Below are 13345 nucleotides of genomic sequence, written 5' to 3' on the forward strand. Positions count from 1 at the left end.
ATAAAACAGGAGCTCCAATAATGACAAAAAGCACCATAACATCTTGCCCTCCATCACAGCTTTCAAACCACATTCATGTTTGCATCTTTTTAAATGTCATGACACGTCGCATAAGGTTTGACGTCAATGACAATCGGTCGAGAAGTCAGAACCGATGACTTTTGATGTTGCTGATGCCAAACCTGACCAGCCATATTTGCATGAATATGAACAAAAACTATTTTAGAGCTACGACAGAGCAAAACAGTATTTATGGAGCTCAGCTCCTTTTGCCTGAACTATTCTTTGAAACTTTTTATACTTCTTACAGGGTCATGGTCTGATGGAAATGGTGCTGTTCTCAGCGACTGTCTCAACACAACAGTGCGAGACTAAATTAACCTCAGGACGAACATTGCTGCACCACTGAATATATGCAGACTTGTTTGGTAAGTATTAGCAGAAGTTCTTCTGTAGATGTATAAGTAGTTATCTAACACTTTTATCCAAAGCAACACACAACACATTTATTACAGTTCAACTTCAGAAAAACAAATTAAGATTTTTTGATGAAATCTGAGAGATCTTTCCCTCCATTGACAGCTACGCAACTGACACTTTGACGCTTCAAAAATTTCATAAAGAGATTGCAAATCTAATCCATATGAATTGCAAGGTTTTAATCCACATTTTCTGAAGAGACACGATCGCTTTATATGATGAACAGATTTAATTTGTGTTTTATTCACATATAAACATTCGTCAACTCACACATCAGTTGTGGTAAACGGAAGCTCAAGCATTTTTGCTTGACGTGCGAAAACCAATGAGGTTCATTCTCGTGTTACGCAGCACGTTTGAGCTTCTGTAAGAACCAATGAGGTTCATTCTCGTGTTACGCAGCACGTTTGAGCTTCAGCAAGAACCAATGAGGTTCATTCTCGTGTTACGCAGCACGTTTGAGCTTCAACAAGAACCAATGAGGTTCATTCTCGTGTTACGCAGCACGTTTGAGCTTCAACAAGAACCAATGAGGTTCATTCTCGTGTTACGCAGCACGTTTGAGCTTCAACAAGAACCAATGAGGTTCATTCTCGTGTTACGCAGCACGTTTGAGCTTCAGCAAGAACCAGTGAAGTTCATTCTCGTGTTACGCATCACGTTTGAGCTTCAACAAGAACCAATGAGGTTCATTCTCGTGTTACGCAGCACGTTTGAGCTTCAACAAGAACCAATGAGGTTCATTCTCGTGTTACGCAGCACGTTTGAGCTTCTGTAAGAACCAATGAGGTTCATTCTCGTGTTACACAGCACGTTTGAGCTTCAGCAAGAACCAATGAGGTTCATTCTCGTGTTACGCAGCACGTTTGAGCTTCTGTAAGAACCAATGAGGTTCATTCTCGTGTTATGCAGCACGTTTGACCTTCTGCAAGAAACAATGAGGTTCATTGTCGTGTTACGCAGCACGTTTGAGCTTCAACAAGAACCAATGAGGTTCATTCTCGTGTTACGCAGCACGTTTGAGCTTCTGTAAGAACCAATGAGGTTAATTATCGTGTTACGCAGCACGTTTGAGCTTCTGCAAGAACCAGTGAGGTTCATTCTCGTGTTACGCAGCACGTTTGAGCTTCAACAAGAACCAATGAGGTTCATTCTCGTGTTACGCAGCACGTTTGAGCTTCTGTAAGAACCAATGAGGTTCATTCTCGTGTTCCGCAGCACGTTTGAGCTTCAACAAGAACCAATGAGGTTCATTCTCGTGTTACGCAGCACGTTTGACCTTCTGCAAGAAACAATGAGGTTCATTGTCGTGTTACGCAGCACGTTTGAGCTTCTGCAAGAACCAATGAGGTTCACTCTCGTGTTACGCAGCACGTTTGACCTTCTGCAAGAAACAATGAGGTTCATTGTCGTGTTACGCAGCACGTTTGAGCTTCTGTAAGAACCAATGAGGTTCATTCTCGTGTTACGCAGCACGTTTGAGCTTCAACAAGAACCAATGAGGTTCATTCTCGTGTTCCGCAGCACGTTTGAGCTTCAACAAGAACCAATGAGGTTCATTCTCGTGTTACGCAGCACGTTTGAGCTTCAACAAGAACCAATGAGGTTCATTCTCGTGTTATGCAGCACGTTTGACCTTCTGCAAGAAACAATGAGGTTCATTGTCGTGTTACGCAGCACGTTTGAGCTTCAACAAGAACCAATGAGGTTCATTCTCGTGTTACGCAGCACGTTTGAGCTTCTGTAAGAACCAATGAGGTTAATTCTCGTGTTACGCAGCACGTTTGAGCTTCTGCAAGAACCAGTGAGGTTCATTCTCGTGTTACGCAGCACGTTTGAGCTTCAACAAGAACCAATGAGGTTCATTCTCGTGTTACGCAGCACGTTTGAGCTTCTGTAAGAACCAATGAGGTTCATTCTCGTGTTCCGCAGCACGTTTGAGCTTCAACAAGAACCAATGAGGTTCATTCTCGTGTTACGCAGCACGTTTGAGCTTCAACAAGAACCAATGAGGTTCATTCTCGTGTTACGCAGCACGTTTGAGCTTCAACAAGAACCAATGAGGTTCATTCTCGTGTTATGCAGCACGTTTGAGCTTCTGCAAGAACCAATGAGGTTCATTCTCGTGTTACGCAGCACGTTTGAGCTTCAACAAGAACCAATGAGGTTCATTGTCGTGTTACGCAGCACGTTTGAGCTTCAGCAAGAACCAATGAGGTTCATTCTCGTGTTACACAGCACGTTTGAGCTTCAGCAAGAACCAATGAGGTTCATTCTCGTGTTACGCAGCACGTTTGAGCTTCAACAAGAACCAATGAGGTTCATTCTCGTGTTACGCAGCACGTTTGAGCTTCTGTAAGAACCAATGAGGTTCATTCTCGTGTTACGCAGCACGTTTGAGCTTCAACAAGAACCAATGAGGTTCATTCTCGTGTTACGCAGCACGTTTGAGCTTCTGTAAGAACCAATGAGGTTCATTCTCGTGTTACGCAGCACGTTTGAGCTTCTGTAAGAACCAATGAGGTTCATTCTCGTGTTACGCAGCACGTTTGAGCTTCTGTAAGAACCAATGAGGTTCATTCTCGTGTTACGCAGCACGTTTGAGCTTCAGCAAGAACCAATGAGGTTCATTCTCGTGTTACGCAGCACGTTTGAGCTTCTGTAAGAACCAATGAGGTTCATTCTCGTGTTACGCAGCACGTTTGAGCTTCAACAAGAACCAATGAGGTTCACTCTCGTGTTACGCAGCACGTTTGACCTTCTGTAAGAACCAATGAGGTTCATTCTCGTGTTACGCAGCACGTTTGAGCTTCAACAAGAACCAATGAGGTTCATTCTCGTGTTACGCAGCACGTTTGAGCTTCAACAAGAACCAATGAGGTTCATTCTCGTGTTACGCAGCACGTTTGAGCTTCAACAAGAACCAATGAGGTTCACTCTCGTGTTACGCAGCACGTTTGACCTTCTGTAAGAACTAATGAGGTTCATTCTCGTGTTACGCAGCACGTTTGAGCTTCAACAAGAACCAATGAGGTTCATTCTCGTGTTACGCAGCACGTTTGAGCTTCAACAAGAACCAATGAGGTTCATTCTCGTGTTATGCAGCACGTTTGAGCTTCTGTAAGAACCAATGAGGTTCATTCTCGTGTTATGCAGCACGTTTGAGCTTCAACAAGAACCAATGAGGTTCATTCTCGTGTTACGCAGCACGTTTGAGCTTCTGCAAGAACCAATGAGGTTCATTCTCGTGTTACGCAGCACGTTTGAGCTTCTGTAAGAACCAATGAGGTTCATTCTTGTGTTACGCAGCACGTTTGAGCTTCAACAAGAACCAATGAGGTTCATTCTCGTGTTATGCAGCACGTTTGAGCTTCTGTAAGAACCAATGAGGTTCATTCTCGTGTTACGCAGCACGTTTGAGCTTCAACAAGAACCAATGAGGTTCATTCTCGTGTTATGCAGCACGTTTGAGCTTCTGTAAGAACCAATGAGGTTCATTCTCGTGTTATGCAGCACGTTGGAGCTTCAGCAAGAACCAATGAGGTTCATTCTCGTGTTACGCAGCACGTTTGAGCTTCTGTAAGAACCAATGAGGTTCATTCTCGTGTTACGCAGCACGTTTGAGCTTCAACAAGAACCAATGAGGTTCATTCTCGTGTTACGCAGCACGTTTGAGCTTCTGTAAGAACCAATGAGGTTAATTCTCGTGTTACGCAGCACGTTTGAGCTTCAACAAGAACCAATGAGGTTCATTCTCGTGTTACGCAGCACGTTTGAGCTTCAACAAGAACCAATGAGGTTCATTCTCGTGTTACGCAGCACGTTTGAGCTTCAACAAGAACCAATGAGGTTCATTCTCGTGTTACGCAGCACGTTTGAGCTTCAACAAGAACCAATGAGGTTCACTCTCGTGTTACGCAGCACGTTTGACCTTCTGTAAGAACTAATGAGGTTCATTCTCGTGTTACGCAGCACGTTTGAGCTTCAACAAGAACCAATGAGGTTCATTCTCGTGTTACGCAGCACGTTTGAGCTTCTGTAAGAACCAATGAGGTTCATTCTCGTGTTACGCAGCACGTTTGAGCTTCAACAAGAACCAATGAGGTTCATTCTCGTGTTACGCAGCACGTTTGAGCTTCAACAAGAACCAATGAGGTTCATTCTCGTGTTACGCAGCACGTTTGAGCTTCAACAAGAACCAATGAGGTTCATTCTCGTGTTACGCAGCACGTTTGAGCTTCTGTAAGAACCAATGAGGTTAATTCTCGTGTTACGCAGCACGTTTGAGCTTCAACAAGAACCAATGAGGTTCATTCTCGTGTTACGCAGCACGTTTGAGCTTCAACAAGAACCAGTGAGGTTCATTGTCGTGTTACGCAGCACGTTTGAGCTTCTGCAAGAACCAATGAGGTTCATTCTCGTGTTATGCAGCACGTTTGAGCTTCTGTAAGAACCAGTGAGGTTCATTGTCGTGTTACGCAGCACGTTTGAGCTTCTGTAAGAACCAGTGAGGTTCATTCTCGTGTTATGCAGCACGTTTGAGCTTCAACAAGAACCAATGAGGTTCATTCTCGTGTTACGCAGCACGTTTGAGCTTCTGTAAGAACCAATGAGGTTCATTCTCGTGTTACGCAGCACGTTTGAGCTTCTGTAAGAACCAGTGAGGTTCACTGTCGTGTTACGCAGCATGTTTGAGCTTCTGTAAGAACCAATGAGGTTCATTCTCGTGTTACGCAGCACGTTTGAGCTTCAGCAAGAACCAATGAGGTTCATTCTCGTGTTACGCAGCACGTTTGAGCTTCAGCAAGAACCAATGAGGTTCATTCTCGTGTTACGCAGACCATTTGATAAACCTGTTCATCATATTAAGTAATTTTGTCTCTTCAGAAAATTTAACTAAAGCGCTCTATTCATATGGAATAGATATGATATATGATGACAGAATTTACTTTTTGGGTGAACTAACTCTTTTAAGTATCTTGCTCAAGGTTCAAACTTTCAGGTTCACACCAGCAATCTTAAACCATCCCAACTACAAAGAGGCCAGTGTTTTGTTTAGGAATACCAGCAGTAGAGTTTAAAAAGAGCAATGAAAACGACTCCTGGCAACCTGCGCGCTAAGGATTTGGGGAATGCAGACAAGCTTTTCAGTGCAACCTTGACCAGGGTGAGCTACTGTATAGAGGAGTGTTGCAGACCACACTACACCCCTTGGGCTGGACTGTGTCAATGCATAGCTCTCTGGGAAGGGAAAATAGACAGAAAAAAGAGAGAGACTGCTGGTGGGAAAATGGGAAATGAGACACAAGAGGGAAAAGGGGGAAAATGAAGAAAAAAAAAAAGGCCATTCCGGGAAATCATGGTTCGGTGAAACATGCCTGAATAGCCTCCCTTATGTTATTTAAACGTTTTAATGAAAGTAAAAAATGTCCAGGCTATGTCTGTTGGGAAAAATTAAACACAACTTTTACAAAATGACTCAAATTAGCAAATCGGTCTTAATTCTGCGTCATCTGCTATAATTTTGAACTGAAATATTACATGACAACTTTTCTGCCTTGATCATTTTTAATATCTGTGCTTAGACAAGATCTTGGTCCCATCTCAGTACGTTAGGCTTTATAGGTTATGTCATTTCCTTTTCTTGACCAGCTTCAGTGATCTCCGGAGTCCAGTTTACAATGAAGGAGCCACAATATCACCATTTATCTTTCTGATTCCAAATCAGTTTAGGCTGATGATGTAGAGGTCTTTCCCTCAGAAGGATGAATCACTGCAGCATGAAGAACAGAATTTCCAGACCATTTCCTTCCTTTGATTGTGCCGTTATGTTCAGCCCCATAATAGATTGTTGTGTATCATAAATCTCTTCTTTTCCTCCCCCGTCTGAGATCCTTTAAACAATGTAGCTTATATATTGTATGGTATCTCAAAACTTCCCCAATAGGTATGTATTATTATTATACAGGTAGAATATAAATATTCATTGGGCTTTGTGACCCAGTCAGTCAGTCAACAAAAAAACAGCCACGCAATCCTCCTAAACAAGGTCCAGAGATAGCCAAGGCTTTATGATTTGCACCGAAATGTGAAAAGTCCAAAGATAACAGAGACTTACAACAGCCACAGAGAAAAATGTCCTTGTGACAGTGTATAGTTTTGGATACTGTTCGCATAACTTAATATACAATTTTCTTATGCTTAGATGTCAAATTGTTTTGCTACTTTCTAATCATAGCCTCTGGAATTCATGCAACTGTCAAGCTGAAAAGGCTTATTTCAGGCATTACTCAAATCTATACATCTGTAAGCATTCATACTGTACAGGCTGCTATGACAGGACACATATCAGACAGCAAAAGATGTCAGATCATGTGAAGACATTACATGAAGCCTCTGGGTGAGTCTGACACTGACCTCTGACCTCTTTAAAGACGATCTGAGGGTTGGCTCCCAGAGAGAATGACCCTGGAGGGAAGGGAGTCATTTTTATGCTCTGCTGGAAGGCATCTCTCTCTCTCGCTCTCGCTCTCCATCTCATGCACGCCTTCAGGCAAGAAACACAACAAGAGTGATGGTATACTGGAGACCGGGGAGAGTTTTGTTGTTCTGTTACTCTCTGAGGTTTTTCTGTGCTGTGTGTCTCAAACTTTAAAAAAAAAGAAAAAATCCTATATTTGGGGAATCTCCCCTCCCCTCCCCTAAATAAATAAATAATATAAATAATAAGAAAGAAAGAAAGAAAGAAAGAAAGAAAGAAAGAAAGAAAGAAAGAAAGAAAGAAAGAAAGAAAGAAAGAAAGAAAGAAAGAAAGAAAGAAAGAAAGAAAGAAAGAAAGAAAGAAAGAAAGAAAGAAAGAAAGAAAGAAAGAAAGAAAGAAAGAAAGAAAGAAAGAAAGAAAGAAAGAAAGAAAGAAAGAAAGAAAGAAAGAAAGAAAGAAAGAAAGAAAGAAAGAAAGAAAGAAAGAAAGAAAGAAAGAAAGAAAGAAAGAAAGAAAGAAAGAAAGAAAGAAAGAAAGAAAGAACGAACGAACGAACGAACGAACGAACGAACGAACGAACGAACGAACGAACGAACGAACGAACGAACGAAAGAAAGAAAGAAAGAAAGAAAGAAAGAAAGAAAGAAAGAAAGAAAGAAAGAAAGAAAGAAAGAAAGAAAGAAAGAAATATATTCTCTGTGCAAAGAAAATAAAGAACGCCATTGGACCCTTGTGAAAATGTTTTCAGGAAAATTCTCATTACTGTAATGCACAATCTATAGTAGTCAACATTTGAAGTGGATCAAAACCTTTCATCAAAGTTATACGTGAATTTCGAACAATACCTGTTCTTGTCTTAGGACAACTTTGATTAACTTTTTTGATCCACTTCAAATGTTCGCTAGTCTCATCTTATTATTGTAAATAAAAAACAAATTTAAATTATAAAGCATTAAATATCTATTTTAAAGCATAAATAATTGTAGCATTACTGTCATTTAAAATACAAATAAATTTAGTTAAATTAAAAAAATATAATACAATTAAAGATTACAAATATAAATGGAATAATGTAATAATATAGTATAATATAATATAATACAATAATATAATACAATATAATATAACATTGTTTCCCATAAAATTTTTTGTGGCGGCCAGCCACAATATCAACATTGATCCCCGACCCCCCTAGAGGCCCACCAAACACAGTTTCACAAAACCCTGTGGGAAACACTGTATAATGTAATATAATATAATATAATATAATATAATATAATATAATATAATATAATATAATATAGTATAATATAATATAATATAATATAATATAATATAATATAATATAATATAATATAATATAATATAATATAATATAATTGTCACAATGCAAAAAAAATACTAATTTTACATTACATTTTCTTTATGCAACGTATTATTTATTTTCTTTTTTCTTTTTTTTCTTTTTTTTGGGGGGAGTTTGTAGCTTTGAAATTTACAACTTATCCTCAAACTGTAAACTATTATTTTCTTGAAAATTATGTTTAAATAAAATACACAATGTGCCATAAGTATATTATTATTGCTTTAAGGGGCTAAAAACTAAAGTTAAAGTTGAAAATGTGTTTCCTCTATTCCGGTAAGAGACAATTAGGATACAGGAGCAGACACAGAAAACACCATGCACAGATAATGGCACCTCCTAAAGTTACAAAACAACTTCATGGAAGCAGAGTGAATCCGTTTGAGACTACAGAAACAGGCCGTCATCCTGGGAGAAAATAGCCCATCTCTGTATATTCACTCTTCTGATAAATCAAACTCACAATGTTGTAAGCACCTCAGATTGTTTTCCCTCTCAGTGCCAACAATGACAGTACGACATGATAATGTGCCAAATAGTCTAGCTCAGGTAAACTAAATCTGATGCCATTTTAAAGTTGGTGAAATTTGCATTTTTGTCCATTTAGAGCCATCTGCACTGTGCTTTGCATATGAATATTAGCAAAGATAACACATTCTCATAAAACTCCCACATTCTGGCCACAGCGACAAGACACAACACAACAATACTTACAAATTGAGCTGCGTATCAGAACGCTTCTCATGAAGAAATGAATAGCAGGTATGAAATTGAGGGTGTGAACTCATTTTGAGATGCCGATGTGGCCGTTTGTCTCTGCGCGCAGCACACACTGCGTTTGCTCGGAGCCAGTCTTGGCGTACACCATTATCCCAGACACCCTTCAGAGCTAAAGAGAGGCTCTCAAAAGAGCAGGGACTGCTGACGGCAAGACTTTTTACATGCTAGCACAATTTCTCGACCACATGAGCACCAAAGGTGATGAAATGAGATTCAGTCAAACGTAATGATGGAGATGTCAGGCACGGCGGTTCATCGCTTTGCAAAACAGTACATGCAGGGAATAATAATGAGGCTTTGTTGTTGTTGGTAATTAGTGTGATATCTCGTTTATAGCTGATGGTATCAGGCTACATTTAACTTAGCCTTCAGTCTGAACAGACATTTTGTTATGCATCACATTACAGCGTCCAAGTTACATGTGACATGTACATTTTATTACTTACAAGCAATCCCACCAATAAATACACTTATATAGTCCTGTATCCAATAATATCCCTGGTGGTGATTTTAATCTGAAGTACTGTAGAATTACAAAATGTAATTGCTAATGACTTTTGACCAGGTAACACTGTTTCCAAAAACTGTATCAATGGTACCCTGAATGAAGCATTCAATTATAAATTATGGCCTGGTTCCACAGACAGGGCTTAGATTAAGCCAGGATTATGCCTTGGTTCAATTAGGGCATTTAAATGGCTTTTATAAACGTGCCTTAGAAAAAAAAAAAAAAACATTACTGGTGTGTTTCTTGAAACAAAGCATGTCAAGATATGTCAGTGCAAGTTGCTTTCAGTTAAAACAGCTCAAACATGCATTTTAGTCTGGGACTAGACTTAAGCCTTGTCTGGGAAAACGAGGGATTAAGTCTGGTATATTAAAAACATGTTTTTTGAAGATTGTCTGATTGTCCCATATATAGTGGTGGTCCAAACAATGCACTAGAGAAAATTCAAGATGGTGGAAAATCTAGTCAAAAGAAAACGTATAACAAAGTACGCATGAGACTCAGCATAAGCCGAGGAATCAGATTACTTTTCCAGACCCCATGGTTCAAAAGTCATAAGAACCATAGATAAACAATTAAAACTTTGAGCTGTATCCAATATAATATAATGTATTAACGGATCCAATAAAATGATACACATCTGATTTCTTTCTCAACTGCTTATGTTCACTTAAGACATAACCAACTGTGTTTACGAAAATACTTGCGGAGACAGGCAGTTTAACAGCATTTTGTGTGTGTCTGTGCAAGCACAAGGAGAAGTGAAAGAGGAATCAATTCAGTGTCCGCGTGCGATCTGAAATGCGCCTCTCTGTGTGTTTGCACAGTTCTCTTTCACCTCTTCTTGCGCAAGTGGTTTAAAACCACTTGAATTGTAAATTGTCCAAAAAACACGTGCAAAACTGCAAATGATAAACTTCCACTCTATAAAGGTTAAACTTAGCAATTAATCAGCGAATTACATGCGTGCCGAAACATAGGGCCAGCTCTGTATGGATCACAGATCAACTGCGAATGCAGTTGCACCCCTAGTAACAACACTAGAAACCATCAGAAGAAAAAAACAATTTAATTCTGTTCTGACGTGAAATTTTATTCTATTTTCTAAATGCATGTTATAGAAGTTATTGTGAACAATTCATACTCGCATCCATGTTTACATGTTTTTCCGATCAAATTTCTAATCAAAAAGCCACTTTTCCAGCGTAGGCCCAAACCATTACTGTATCTTTTCATCTTTACTCTCCTCATGTTACGTTGCATTCGGAGATCAACTACTTTTGACGGACAAAATTCCACCCACCGGAAACACTAACTGATAAAGTGAGTCGTACAAAATCTTTCTTTTTAGTAAACTTTGTGTACACAAACAATGTTGTCAATGCTGGAGTTCATGTGTAGAGCCCCTGGTGATACTTCAAGCACAGTTTCATGTTGTGCTGAGCCTCCTTAGTGTTTTAAAAATAGCGATTTTGATGCTATCACTGCAGTGCCCCTAGCACTCCCATTCAAAAGGCAATTTGACCGAAAACTAAATTACGGTCAAACTTAAAAGTGGCGTTTCCATTCTAATTATGCTTTTACACGAATGTTTGACTCGGGCAGATTAACAAAAATAGCCTAGGTTGCAATTTGGCGAGAGTTACCCTTTAACCGTTCCATTTTATTACGATCTGGCCCAGCCGAAATGGATATGGTTTAATTTTCCACTGCAGGGCTGATAACAGAGCTCTTTGGAAGTGAATACAGCCGTCAGTCATTGCCTCGGTAAGACAAGACTTTCCAGACAATATCAGATGTAAACAGTGACTGTGTTATGGAGGATGATCAGATATTTCTTTTCATTTTATTAATAATTTGTGTTTACGTTGCTCAAATAGCACACTTAGCCAGCTACAGAAAAACTGGTAGCCAGGCAAAAAACAAATGACCAATGTCACAACTACACTGGACATTCGCTCTTCAAACATTTTTGAAGCTCACGTTCATCTGTTAATGGCCACATCTCAACATCCAATCCACAACCCAAGCACAGATTGTGTCCAAATCCAACTTTTTTTACTTTTTCAATAATCCATTACATTTGGATGTAAAGAATACAGAAGAAAAAAGCTGCTACTTCCATTTCATCATGACAAAACAATTGTTTTACACTTTGTTGTTAAACTGAGAGCATGTTGAATTTTGCAGTCTAACAAGGCTACATCCTTTCTTCCTGTCTGCATAAATGTTGGTCGGTGATATTTAAAACCAGAAATAGGAGAGAGAAGACAGAAATGAGAGCAGAGGGAAATCAGCACATTGAATAGGTTTGAGGGAGCACTTTGGTGTATGTGTATGTACGTATGTGTGTGTGTGTGTACATGTTTTCCTGGGGTTTTCAAGTCCTTGGTCAAGGGTAATGTCAAACGTACCTGTTTGTCACTGTTGACTCTCTATCATGGACAGCAAAGGCCGTGCAAGCAGCGGTCTCAACACGCTGAAATGCTGAGGCAGGAATCAGGATTGATACGGTGCCAAAACCCACAGCGTGGAAAAAAGCCTCACTGTTCCTCACATATCTTAGTGCCTAGGAAACACAAATGCAGAACAAATCTGCAGCTAAAATAAACTCAGACGATCCTTACAATTACCTTAATGCATGACCAAATAGACCAAACGGCAGACAAGAAACACCACGCTGCAAATATGAAAATCAAAGCAGCCTTATAATTTGATTTCTGTGCACGGCACAAAATTGCTGTATTTGAAAATCAACCTTGTATTCTCAAGTCCTGCAAATCCCATCTTGTTTTTCTTTCTTCCTAATTCAGCAGCCGAACGCTGCCTCCACATTTCTTCATTAACTCGGGTTCCTTCATTTAAAAATCACTCCCTCTTGCTTTTGAATTCAAATGACTTCCATTTGAAGGAGCCGTTTTCATTATAACTACTGACTGTCTCAATTGAGAATGGTTTTTGTTAGACATAATCCTTTTAAAACAACATAATGGTCATATATGAGGGAAAAGTCTCAGAGGAACACAAATCAAGCCGGAATACAAATCAAGCCTTTCAATTTACATATTTCTAATTTATAAACCCTCCCGTTTGACTGGCTATTTTGTGACCTACGGGCACAGAGATAAGGAAAATGGCTGATTGTTTTTCTGTTATCTTTTCATTGTTTTTTTTATAGTTTTTTTTATTTCTGTCTGTCTCTCTCACGCTTTTACAGAATTGAAAGCGCTTATGCTCAATCTTCGAAGGTGAAATTTTGTTATGAAATTAAAAAAACGTGTACAGCCTTCAGATGTTGCAGCCTCTTCAACTCTCTTCTAGCCATGTCTCGCTGTGGTTCTCCTCTTCATTGACCTGTAACTGCGTGTGGTGGCTGTAGCGGGACTCTCGTTCCTCTGACAGGGCGGCTGCAGCAGGGCCCCTCATCCTCGGGCCCCAATTAGGCCGTGCCATGCAGGCCGGTCTCCCCAGACACGGCATCTCCCCCACAGGATTGAAGCGAGCTGCCAGTCTCTGATGCTGATGAGGGGGAACAGTAGCTGAAGGGGAGGGCAGTTAGAGCTGCAGCCTCTGAGGCCTTGCCAGCAATTTTTTTTGAGAATAAATGCCACTCTCATTTTGTTTTTTTTAGTTTTTTTGTGTGCCAGTGCCGTAACAGCTCACAGCTTCTGGCAAAGTGAACTGGTCGAATCAAACTGTGGGTTTAATAAGTCACTTTTCTATAAAAAAAAAA

Source organism: Scardinius erythrophthalmus (genome assembly GCF_964197995.2).
Source record: "Scardinius erythrophthalmus genome assembly, chromosome: 10".
Lineage (NCBI taxonomy): Eukaryota > Metazoa > Chordata > Actinopteri > Cypriniformes > Leuciscidae > Scardinius > Scardinius erythrophthalmus.